A 13,715-nucleotide genomic window follows, 5' to 3' on the forward strand; every position below is an offset into this window, starting at 1 on the left:
TTTGCTGGTCGAATTTGGTGCGGCTTCTCTCAGCTTGTTGTAATAATTGGATTTGGCCTCTAATACTCATTCTGTATTTTCTGTTTACACGACTCCAACATTCTTTGTTGTCTGCTGACTGATCTTTTTGCCCGATCCTTTCCAATCTTCTTTTCTCAGTCTTAAGCTCACAAATCTTACTGTGAAACCATCTTTGATGGTTGTTGTTCTTCCTAACCATTTTCATTTTGAGGGGTACATATTGCTCCACCACTTCTCGTATTTGGTAGGTGTATTGCTTCAGCATTTTGTCACATGAGTCACCAATTGAAAAGCTTTCAGCAATCTCTATTAGGCAGGGTCTCAGCTGGTCTGGGTCTAAGCCTTTAAAGTTTCTACTCTGTACCCTCATATGGGGGCTATGAGTTGGTTTTGGTAGGTCACGCAGGTGTACTTCGAAGGTGACTGTAAAATGATCTGACCAAATACACAGCTGGGTTACCAGATTCTGGGTATTAAGATTTTGCACAACAATCCAGTCTAACTGGTTTCCTTTCGCTGTTGTGGGGTCGCTATTTTGGACCATGAAATCGAAATTTTTCATGTTTTTCTCAAGGAGGATTGCATCTTTGTCCAAAGGGTTTCCACGCCTCCTGTTGAAATCCCCAACCAGTACCGTAGCAGCGTTAGTTGATTTCAAATTGTTCAGCTATTGTGTGATTTCACTACAGAAGTCTGAGACAAGGGAAGGAGGCCTATAAATCACAATAAAGTTAATGCATTCTTTGGGAGCGGTTATGAATTTAAGATGGAGAGATTCGCAACCAGTACTCACCAATGTTGCCTTAAACAGAGTGATTGACTCTCTTGCTATTATGGCAACTCCTCCTCCGGCCTGCTATCTTTGTTCTGATGGTATATTAAATACCCTTCTGGGACGACCTTGTCACAAACCGGCCCATAGGGTCCTTAAGCCATGTCTCTGTTAACAATAGCATATCCAAATATTTCTCCAATATAAGGTCATGGATATTAGCAGCGTGCTTGCTGAGAGCATGTATTCAAAAGGCATAGTTTTAAAACCTTTGAATCATGTTGCTTAATCAGACCATCTACTGAGGTATTCATGTTTACCCTGGGACCCACTTCCTCAACTGCTACGTGAGTAGGTGTAATGGACACCTCACTCTCCATATTATTTGCAGCTGTAGGATGTACCCGAGTGGTCCTAACTGTGTTCCCCGTCATATCATTGACCAGATCTACCCCAAATGGCACTACTGTTGGAACCTATTAACCCATGGAACCTGCCCCCATATTTTTTTTAAAGGGGGCAGGGGCCACCCCCGCACCCCTGCTCCCATGGACCCCATAACTTATCCCCATAAATAATGTTGCCTATGGCCTTTCCCGGCGAATATATTATATATATATATACTGACATTATTTATGGGGATAACAAATTACCCGATGCCCTTTACCTTCCCTATCTCGCCTTTCTTTTTCCACTTCTACATTACATGCAGAATTGCTTTTTGACTCTTCTCTTTTTTTCACATATTTTCAATATTTCTCAATCATGTTGTTTCCATCCATTGCAAATTAACACAATTAACACCACAAAATTACTAATTGTTGCAGCTCTTGTCCTCTCCCACATCTACTACCGTTCCGTGTTGCTAGAGGGACTCCCTGCCTTACTTGCTCCTCTTCGTTGTGTCTTTAACTTAGTAATTTGTAAACTCTTCTGTCTTTCTCCGGTCCTCTATTTTTTTTCTTCACTCAGATCTCTTTTCTGGCTTTTCTTTGAATGCAATTTCAATTTTATTTTATCTCCATTGTCTTTTAACTGTGTTCATGGATTAGCCACTCCGTATCGCTCTTCCTTAGAGTTGCTGTCTATTTTTCCACGTATTTTTGCATTCTTGATCCCTTTGTCCAGCAGCTAAACCGTCTTGTACCCAGTCCAGTTGCTGTCCCTTCTCCTTACTTGCTCCCAAACATTATAATTCTTTTCCCCCCCTTTATACTAGTCTTCTCCAACCGTTCTATTTTTCCACACCCGCATGCAAGCTTGCTTGTTATCTACAGTCTAATGAAAATATTAATTTGACTGAACTGGTTGTACTGTTTTTTTGTGTACAAAGCTTGGCCAAAAGAGCTCTGAATAAATACAATTAAACCACCTCTAGGTGATGGTCATGCCACTGAGAAAGCAGGAAGAGCCAGTTACTCTTTATGCACAATCGCACAGATTTCAAGTTGCTGCTTCTTTTTTTAAAATCTCTCCATGACCTAACCCCCCACTGCATGACGGAATCCAGTTGTCCCTGCTCTTTAGCCCTCACCTCTACTGCATAATGCCTCCGCACCTTTACCTTACGTGTCTTCCACCTGACAACAATGTAGTCCAGTCACAGGAACTAATAACGATGAGGGTAGAATTCCACCCACTGCACCTCCACCGCACTTTCCCACCCTCCCCCGTAACTATGTGCTCCTAACTAAACACATGTAAGTATCTAATTATGTAATTGATTGCTTAATGCCTTATTTATAGAATATTTATGTATGCCATTTCCTTAAAATGTTCTCTTTATCTTGTCTCCACATCATACACTTCCAACACCCAGCCTATCACTACTTCTGTTATGACACCCGGAAATGGGACTGCTTCTGTTGCTACTTTGTACTATGCATGGCGATTCTGGTAGAAAGTGCCAACCGAGTCCCCAAATAAATACGATTTGTTCAAAACAAAACTGCTTTTAGGGCTTATCTGAAGCCTGAGTAATCGTTCAAAAGCACAGTTCGTGAGGGATATTATTCCACAGCCACTGATGAAGGATCTTGTTTTGGGCCATCAGCTGCATATACACTGAGCTACAGCTCAGCTCCTTCATAGAATATACGGTTAAAGATGCAAATTAGCAACCATGGCCCAGTAGCGGATATGCATCAAAACCTAAGATGGATGACCTGTTACTTGGAAACATGATCTCTCTTCCTAAGAGTTTTTCACCAGTGAAAGTTTATTGGTTTGTGTCTTTGTAAGTCTTCTACATGAGATATTACAATCATTCTGGTGGGAATTTAAGCTCTCGCCACTATTTGCTTTTTATTCTTTGTGAAACTGTAAGATTCTCTGCAGTTCAAGTTGGAAATAACAATTGTCACCTAAACTTGAGGTTGAAAGTACTCCCTGTGACGGGATTGGTAATGAACTCTCCAGTCTTACCGTCGTTCTGAATTGGTATGTTTTTGTCTGTGATACTAGGCCTAGACATCATCTCAGTCTTCATTTCATCCGGAAGTATACCTCCTGAAGACCTAAGTAAGGGTTAAGCTATTGTTTTTCTGAATATTCCCTACAAGCAAAGCCAATGTGCTTATTGCAACTGCCTAATTATGCCTATAAGGGTAACAACAGAAATGTTGATAAGCAAGAGTAAGGTGGGGGGGCTTGTTTGTTTATTTGTATGGCATTTGCAACCCATGGGTATCTGGGCGCAAGACACTTAAAAATATACTTTGAGCTTGGAATTACAGATTGTTTACATATATACAGTACATAGTGACGCGGTTAAAATAATCATGAGATTGGAGGTAAGCCCCCTACGCAATGCCCTGCCGAGGGATAGAGGCACGCGGGACCTCGCCAGGAGAGCTTCCCCCTCTGGGGACAAGGACTCCCGTTCCAACAAAGTTAGAATCTGTTATTGCCAGCCAACCTCTGTGGTTTTACCTATAGAGAAACATATATGTGGTACCGAGACAAAGAAGATTATTGGAAGAGTACAGAATCTAACTAAAACACAAAAGAAGGACTTTGACACTCTGTGAGGGAAGTCCCACGGCAGAGTCATAAATCTAGGCGACAGAGACCTAAGAGGGGAGAGAGCCTGGGAAGTTCGAATCAGCTGGAAGGAACAAGCTGAGAAGAACTTGGATGCTCAACGTCCGAACGGAGAGGGAGAAGCCAGAGTGCAGCCTCCGAGATGTGGCACTGGAAAGGATGGAGGATGCGGAAGACTGAAGTGGTCACAAAGCGTCCCGATCTCGAGAGCCAAATATGTTTGAGGAACCAATATCCAAACTATATGATTTAATAGCTACAGTCACCAAGAAATACCTGGATATGCTATCTAACTGAACTGGCTGAGAAAGCTGTCATACAGGAGAAGGGAGTCATTCTCCTGTGCCTTAGTTGTTAAATTAGTGGTAGGGTCAGCGTCACTTAGTTTTGGACAGCAAACTTTCATTTGGATTTAGACTATCACCGACAACTGACGAGCACCCTAGTTAGTTTTGTTAGATAGGGAATAACCTAGCGTAGGGAAAGGTGGGAGTTTTCAACTTTCATAACTAATGTGAGATGGAAAACCAGAGTCAATGTTCTTCTTCTGACGTGTTACAGAAGCTTGCTGTTAACTTGAGCAAAACTCTTTATTAGAACTACCTCTCAATGCCTAGTAATCAGTAGCATGTGGTCTACTGTGTCAAAAGCAGTAGGCAGATGAAATGATGCCATTGTGTTAAGTCTTATGCACCATACCCATGCACCCCACATAGGGACTCTTGTACACCTTACCTGGTTCTTGGTGCCAGTATTTCCGGTAGCTCCTTACGGAGCCCACAGCCGGGTGACATGGTGCCCTGTGATTGGGTCCGGTCCTCCCGGCATCCTCTATGGCTTCCCACACACTCAGTCTCTGGGCGCCGCCATCTTACCTGGAGCGCTCATGCATGGGGACCACAGCAGTTGTTCTGCACATGTGCGCTACACAAAATCCTAGCTTTGCTGGGACAACACTTGCCGAAGCCTCGCTCTGGTGCCACGCACACATAAGAGGACTTCTGGAACAGCTCAGAGGCATCTCAAATTCTTCTGTTGTGCATGCTCCCTTGTCCTTCTCTTTCCTCTGTCTCCCAATCTGTGGAGCTCTGTTCTGCCTTGCCACTTAATCCTGTGGCTTTCCTCATTGTTTCTTACCTTGCATCTTTTGTTCTTGAAGCCTTCTGTGCCTCGTATTCCTTGTGGCTGCCCAGTTGCTCCTTCTTGGTCTTGTCATCATGATGGTGCTCCCCAGTTCAGTGTCTCACGCTGTCCAGGCGCCACGATAATCTGGGATACCGTCCGGTGGTGCAGTGAGGCTAGCCTAGCTACCCTATCCAATGCTCTTGGTCACAGTGGAGGTCCTGGATAGCTTCTTTGTAGCACCCACACTTCACCACAAATGCTCCCCAGTGACATTGTGGCGATGCCTCGGGATTCATCACCCAGGATAGCGGGTATGAAGGGCCAGCGGTCTGTGGTCCTTGATAGTTTAATGCTCTTCTCGTTTGTTTATCTTGGCTAGTAATGGGAGGCTGGCTATTCGTTTAAAATAAATGGCTCCTACAAGATTGAGCGATTTATTTTAAATTGTGTACAGTTTTGCTCATTTCTATTACTCTGGTACTATGACGGAGCTGAGAGAGGTGTTAATCTGATCACTGGCCACTGGTGCAAAAGCTTCTTCCACCTGTACTAGTGCTGTTCTCATGGAATTTTTACAGTTAAGTCTAGTCAGTTACACTGATTATGGTCAGTGTAACATTCGTTGTCTCATAAATATTTCCTGTATATTATCCCTATTCTGGTAACAGATCCGGTCCTCTATGCCTTGCACAAGACCAGTGTCCACTTTTGAAACATTTTGTGATCTGTTTTGCTTAGTAATCACAGAGTCCCTGAAGTTTGACTTTACTAACAAATCATTTCCTTAGCTTTTGAATTGGGGGTAGACCAGGATCGGTAAGCACACTGAACATTCCCCCTTGAGTTTGTTTTGAGTTTACCAGATCTTAACAGTGTAGACAATCTGTTTTCACAGAATACAGCTTTGGGATACTATCTGACTGCTTCTTTATACTTGTTTTTTAAATCTTCCTCTAATATCTCCTTCACTTGCACACCTCAATCCTGCACAAGGAACATTTTAGATCTAAAGTAGAAGCTGAGAGATGATCCAAAAGTGTCTCTTAAGTTTCTTTGAGGGACCTCCTCCATCCACACTCAAAAGAGGAACAGTCCTGAGCTGTGGAAACAAATCAAACAACACTCTCATTCATGCATGGAACATATTCTCATCCAAAACTAAAGAAAAGAGTGAACTTCTGGTGCAGGCTGATTAGTCATCCTGGTACAATTAGATAGCGGTTGGGTTGGTAGCATATACAACTGCAACCAAGTGCCAAACCCTCTTGCCCATGATGTCCCCTTTTTTTGGAATTGCTCTGCCCAAAAGGGAACCTGCTTTTTACTGCACCATCCCTAACGTCTTCTGGGTGTATAGTTCAAGAAAGCTCAATGTTAAATGCTGTCCCTCTGAATTCTGTGTTTAAACAAACAGCAGGCAGAAGCTTGAATTCCAATGGGGTACACATCTATTATTAATAAAGCAATTTAAACTGAATTATCCACTAAAAATAAGAGAAATAAGAATGGGTCCAAGCTGCTGTATGATGACTAAAGTGGAAGAATAGCACCTCAATGAGCATATCACATAGAAAATAAAAAAAATTGATTTACATTTTTTATTTTTTATACATTTTGTTACAAACTTTTCAAATATTATGCAACAATCTTTCTAATTATCACAACTCTTTCAAAGAAAGGAAAAGAGGAAAAGATACAGAATGAATCCACAAAACATCTGCAAACAGAAGTAATCAAATGCTTCACAAGATTTTAAGCACTACCGATGTGCCATGCATTAAGGTTTCCTTTCCTGGATAGTTCTGTCTACTCAGGTTTCTTGGTCTGTTAGTCTGTTTTCCATTTGTTCTAAATGAAATATTAACGCAAAGGTTAACTTTTCATCACTCCCTTCAGCCATTAAGTTCCACCACTCCTCTTCATTTAGATGTGGTCTTTTAGCAATCTCACTACCCAGATATGCAATTCTGAGGTTTCGACAGTATAACACAAGATATTTCAATGTTTCTTTCGTTGCTTCGCAGAACCTGCATTGAGAGTCTTCATTCGACTCTTCTACTCCTCAAGTTAAGGACCTCTTTAGTTCGCAATAATATATGTTTTGATTTAGTGTTCATGAAGTATTCCTTCTGATTCAAAATAACACAGTAGCACCTAGCGAAATGAACTCCATGATTTGACCTCAGAAGGATGCTAGGTTCAGATGGCCCTGCCACAGAAATCTAACTTGTGAAGTGTAGGCTGGACCCAAGTAAGAAGCCAGGACTTTGTGAGCTACCCACCCCAAGAACATTCTAAAAATCAGATTCAACCAATTGCAGATAAAGAACTACATGGTCCAGTAGAAGGCAAACGTAACATTATAACAAAGCCCACTAAGAAAGAACTTGCATATATATTAACTGGCATAGAAACATTGGTCACAGGGGTTGTACAGATGGAAGATGTAAATGCAGAAAATAGGGGGTTCATCTCACAGATGAGCATCACAATGACTCTATAATCTGGGAATCATGAGCTCATGTTTTGTTTGTACAAAACCCTCAGGAAATATAGCTCTAATGTTATTATAATTAAATTGAAAATGTTACCACAGTGTTAAGTGTGTATTGATAAAACAAATAGGATTTTAGAGCTTTATGAAATTTCCATGAATTTGGCTCTGCTCGGAATATAAAAGGTAGCTTGTTCCACAAGCTGGAACCAACAACTGGGAAACTTCTACCCCAAATATGGGGATGGGCCCCTAATCACCTTCACCCAAAGCAGCACACCACTTGCACGCTTTGTACATGAAGCAATTTATTGTACAATCGTCCGGGGAGAAGTTAAATAATGCTATAGACCAGAGGTCGCCAAATGGTCGATTGCGGGCGACTAGTAGCTCGCCTGAGCCTTATCAGTCACCCGCGCTGGAAATACCAGTATATTATTTAATGGTGCGTTTTCCGTGTTCAGAATCTGAACCCTGGTCCTAACAATTGTGGGCAGAGAGCTTAGCTGCTTTGCCACTTGGAGCTGCTTGTAAATCCACTGACAGATGTCAGTATCAGGTTCTCCTTCTGCAGGCCGCCTGTAGTACCACAGTTGGCCTCGTGTGCCCCCACGACAAGCTGCTCTTGTTTGCCAGAGATGTTGGAGGGGCTGGGGCAGGATCAGGATCATTGTGACCATGCAATGAAAATATCACACTGCCGCTCGCCTGGAAATGTTCAAAATAATATTTTTAAAATGGTGCAGTTTCTTTCATGTGGCTTCTTTCCAAACTCCACACTGTACATTTCCACTTTAAATCACTTCCATGACACAGGTACACCCACTTGTAGTACATTAAGCGATCCATAGACACGCTGTACAGTAGAAGCCTACCAGGGTAGCTCAGCAGGTTGACAGACCGATGCTGAGATGTTATACGTTTAACAACTACAGGTTGTTAATTGTATGCTTTTTGCAATGCAAAAAGTGCTATAAAATGTGTTTGGCCAGGGTATGGGTTGGGCTGGTTGCTTGCTTATATTCAGGCCAGAGGTGGGATATTTCTGCCCCTGTAGTGAAAGTCAAATGTTGGCATCCATGAACCCACAGTTTAATTTCCTAAAAACTGCTGTCAGCCTAACAGAAGCATTTATTTGTGATTAACCAGTTTGACAAGCATATAACATCTTTATAAATATAACTTGTGCTAAAACACAGATGGGCACACAAATAACAGAGTATGCGTGGTGTCTGACAAAAAAAACATTTCAAAGAAAACTCGTGAACACAAGCAGCATTTTTCAATTTGGAAATTACTTTTCTTTTTTTATGGAAGTGTGAAATGCACATTTGGGAAACAATAGTGTGCCTATCATGTAGAAAGCCTGTATAAAACGCAAAGGAAGAGGCACAAAACATACAGGATATTTGTGTGGTAGTCCAACAAATATCTGTCTTTTTGAGACAGCTACTAATAAATAAAAATGCAACAAAGAGGTTTTTGAAGTTTTTAATATAATCGTGAAGGCATATGTTATTCCATTTGTTTTACAGAGGGGAAATAATCGGGCCCAAAAAATATTGGTAAAAATTCAGAGGTTTATAAATATCCCCACCCCGATATCGCCCGCTAGTAGCTTTCCACTGTTGGCCTCCACTACAAGTTGCTCTAGATAACGTAAAGGTTGGAGACCCCTGCTATAGACTAACTAACCCAAGTCTCCCTGAACCACGTAAGTTGACACATAATATACATGTTTGCAACAATTAAAACACTTCCATATATTTTATTACAATCCACCCCCGCCCATGTGATTGGACAAGATCTATACTAAAGAATTCCAATCCTTCTCCAATTTTCCTTGGTTGTAGCTATCTTAACTACCATCTTCAGATCATATTCATAGCACAGCCCTTTTTAGAATGTGTCCATGGTAGGTCATGACATCATCATACAGTTACACATTCACATACACACATAATTCATTACAAGTCCCAGCTGATCTTAGACCTCTTAACCCTAAATATAATTACACATAGTGTGCACAGGTATTTCAAACTACATGAGGAAGAGCAGAAAAAACAAGTTCCCTTTGAATTGTCGATAACCATCTCGCCCAACCTGGCTTAATGGCATCATTGGAACATTCTAATGTATATGACTACCAATTCAACACTCATGGCCTTTGGCCACATCCTGAGAAAACAATCGAAACACAGGGAGTATCGATCACTCTGGCCTTGAGCGTCACTTCACTCCATGTTTATTTTTTGGCAGAACAAATGGCCGGATCCCTCTGCAAGCTCCCATGCACTTAAGAGATTACAGCTGGTTTCTGCAAAACTACCGGGCCATAAAAACCATGGGCTCACCATCTGCTAAGGTCATAGTTACTAATTACCCTTACTCTGGCCTCTGAAACCCTGCAAAATCAGTTGTTCCCAGATGCACAGAATTCACCCTGTGAACTCCTGGCTGCAGAGTTTAAAATGTATAAAGAGAGCACATTACATGTGGCTTTATACGTTCTCTGTGTATGTCTATTAATGTGCATGCATGTTTAATAACTATTGTCTCTTCTTCACAGTGGGTTCTTCATTACAAGCCCCCTTCCTCGTATGCACATTATTAAACTCCTCGTCACCAAGCTTCTAGGCACTTTGTAGCACACCATATCTGGATTGTGTTTATATTTCAGTTGCCGGTTTTGGCATTTAACTTTCTATGCGCATGCAAATCTAATATGTATCAATTTGAACACAAAGTAACACTTGAAGTTACACAGCCAATTCACAATTAACTACACTGAATACATATGTAATTACTACATTGCGCCAATTTTATTGCACCACCAGTCACAAATACGGCGCGTGCAACATGGACCCCTCAACATTGGGACCTTTCCTGACCACCCCAACACCAGCACAAACAAGCCTAAATCTTGGTGGAGTTCGAAGCATAAATCTGGATGTGACAATCTTCATCCTGAAATCTGTAGGCTCACGGGCAGCATTTTTACCACAAGATGCATGAAAAAACCTGTAGCGCGACTCCTCCCATCCCTTCAAAAAATGCATCGAGCCAAGTAGCACACTTAAAAGCAAAATACAATTGAGTCATCTAAAAACCCTGTAGTGGGTAATTTACATCACGTTGGAGCTACTGAGAACTAAGTCACAAGATCTCCAATACACACAGTAGAACTTGCACGTTCTGAACTGCATTTGCACGTTCTGAATACTCACAAGGCATAGTAGGTTCGCCCTTCCCTTCCCCTTCTGTATTTTTTGTATTTAATTGTACTGCTATCCCATGTTCCCTCTCTCTAGCCCTCTGGGCGTTTTGAAACATAATTTATTTCCTGTATAAGCGCCTAACAAGCAAACAATACATAAAAAAAAAAAAAATTTATCAATTTTTGTTCAATGCCGCCATTTTACCTGCAAAGCATTTGCACTATTCTCCTTTAAATCACACTTTCCTTTGTCATGCCTTTTATATTTGTATCATTTAATGCGCAATGGCAGCGCTGGACAAAAGACAAATAGGAACTTCAATGGGACCATTTAAAATCTATGCGAGTCTAAGCTCAAAAAGAAAGTCCCAATGAGTACATTTCACTGAGCTGAAGCAAGTGGGGGGATTTTTTTATCTTGCCTCAGGCAGCCTTTAGAATTTAGGGCAGTGATTTTCAGCAAGAATACACAGTTGCCTCAAGGTGACCCTCCCTCATCCCCACCCCCTCTTCTCCCATACAAGTCTGGCATTTCCTGGACTTGGAGAGATGGAAGGGGGGGCTGGTACCAGCCCGCCCTATAGCTGAAGTTAGTGGAGAGCCTTCAAACGGGCTCTTATTGTTGTAACTACTGTCATTGTGAATGCAATGTATGGCATGTTGTGCTCTGCTGGAAACCCAATGAGGTCCAGAAATACTCTACCGAATAGTTGCTTAGTGTTACAGTCAAACCAGTGACAGTTTACTGCAAAAACAAGCTTAGCATTTACAATAAGTCCGATCTAGCTCAAGAAAATCTATTGGCTGGTGTTTGTGCTTCCGTTTTCCATTAGAAATCATGAAAACAAACCACATTGAGAATGTGTGTTTTCGCTTGCATTTCCAATGTAACTTCAGGAAAAATAAAACGCTTTTTAAGTTTGCATTTTACTTGACAGTGAGATCCGCCAGACTGCTGTCTGTTTCTGAAGCAGCTTCCACATTTTTGGCGAGGGCCCCACTCCCCATGGTACACATCACGCTCTGTTGTGCCATTCATAGTACACATGCGGTCCATGCCCTGCAGACCAGAAACCAAGGATAGAGCAAGCTGGTGGATAAACAGAACCGAGTTTCTCAGACTTTTTACTGGACAGTTGTATACACATCTCCAAGAAAACTGCTAGTTTCAGCCACTTGACCATATATGCTAAATGTGCTATTCCAGGAGGAAAACGGTTTATTTAAAAATGTACTGATTTCACAGGCATTGGATCTTTAATTGCAAAGCTTCGGTAGCTTTGTTTTTGTGTGTGCTTTGTGGAATGCAAGGATTTTAATGACTGGCTCAGACTTCTTGTGAGGACTGGAAATGTGTATGTAACGTTTTGGTTGAGTGGTAGGTGAGGTGGGACAGAGCCTTCTAATGGTCATTAGTTTTAGTCGAGATTTGGTGGTGGAGGTCATCAAGTTTGGGTTCTCTGCAAAAGAGGACCACCACATTGCGAGCCTTGGTGGAATGTGCGAGAAGGTGTGCTAGAAAATACGTGGTGGGGTGTATGAGTCAGAGAGATAACTTTGCAGAGTTCAGCATCCAGTGGCTGAGACGTTCAGAAATGAATGGTAAATTGAAGGAGAAATGGAGATGATAATGAGTGTGGACGGCAAAACGGTGGCACGAGAAATGGAAGGAGGATATGAACTCGCCTACAATGGAAGCGTAGAGGGTATAGAGCAGTGGTCCAAGCACACAGCCTTGTGGAACCTCTGCATGCAATCCACATTGCAAAATGAAAAGTGTTTGAGAATGCAAGGTCACACTAGCTTCAATCTATGGCCCTAATGACAAACAAGATGACTTCCTCGCCAAGTTTTGCGGAATCTTAGCCAACTTTGCTGAGGGGGAAATCTTTCTTGGTGGAGACTTCAACTGCGTTATTGACCCGACCATGCACAAAACTCTAGCCCCTACCTCTAACGACAAGCAGACTTTCCAAGCCATGCCAACTCTGCTTAGGGAACATTCTCTTATTGAAGCATCTCGATTCTTTCACCCTGGGGAAATGGATTATACTTTATATTCAGTGTTTCATAAGGGTTTCTCTAGGCTAGACATGTTTCTCATCTCTAACACTCTCAACCCAACAGTGGTTGAGATAACTTCTGCCGAAGGCCCTCTCACACCATGCCCCCCTTAGACTCTTGCTGGATGCTAGCCAAGCCTCATTGGAGGCTAAATGACTTCCTGTTGAGAGATGCAGATCTGAAGACCCATGTATCGGAATCCATCACAAATTACTTCCCAGACACCGACACAGGTGAGCTAGGGTTTCAAACAATTTGGGATTCTGGGAAAGCGGTGATCATGGAAGTCATTATTGAGCAATCTGCAGTCTGGAAGAGGGCTCAAAAGCTGCACCTGACCCAATTAGAGGGAGTAGTGTGGGATAAGGAGGAAGAACACAAGCCAACATGGACTCGGCACTCTCTTCTTGACATCAGGATAGCCAAACAGGCCCTAGACGCACACCTTATGGGAAACGCAGCTCAGTCAATACTACTGAAGGCACGCCCTAAACGCTCACACCAGAAAAATGACAACCCACTAGGGAAAAAAGGCCAAGAGATTCTTGCAAGGATAACACGTTTTAATGATACAAAAAATAGATGTACCAGCAAAGAACTCTGCTGCTCAGGAATGTTCTGAGCAAAACAGGTGCAAGCAAGAGCTCAAAAAGGGGCACACCATCATCAGTATACAGTAAAAACCCACGTGGCGGTTGGTGGGACCTTATGCATGGTTAGCCCACTCCATAGGGGATGCCAGGGCATTGTCCCCAACCACGTCTGTTCGTCTTCCATTACGTGGGGTCAGCTGGGCTCTTGGTCTCCAGGGAACCAAAGTCAAAGATAAAATTAAATGCTAACAATGTTATTACCACAGGGCACTGTTACGCTCACCTGGTATCCACGGGGACGCCACCCAGCCGGGTTGGTTGCTGGTATCCTTCTCAGTGGTTCCCAGATGTGGCCTGCGGGGAAGGTTCTGCCTGAAAATACAGGAG

The sequence above is a fragment of the Ambystoma mexicanum genome, chromosome 6p (assembly GCF_040938575.1).
Source record: "Ambystoma mexicanum isolate Mex_15411 chromosome 6p, UKY_AmexF1_1, whole genome shotgun sequence".
Lineage (NCBI taxonomy): Eukaryota > Metazoa > Chordata > Amphibia > Caudata > Ambystomatidae > Ambystoma > Ambystoma mexicanum.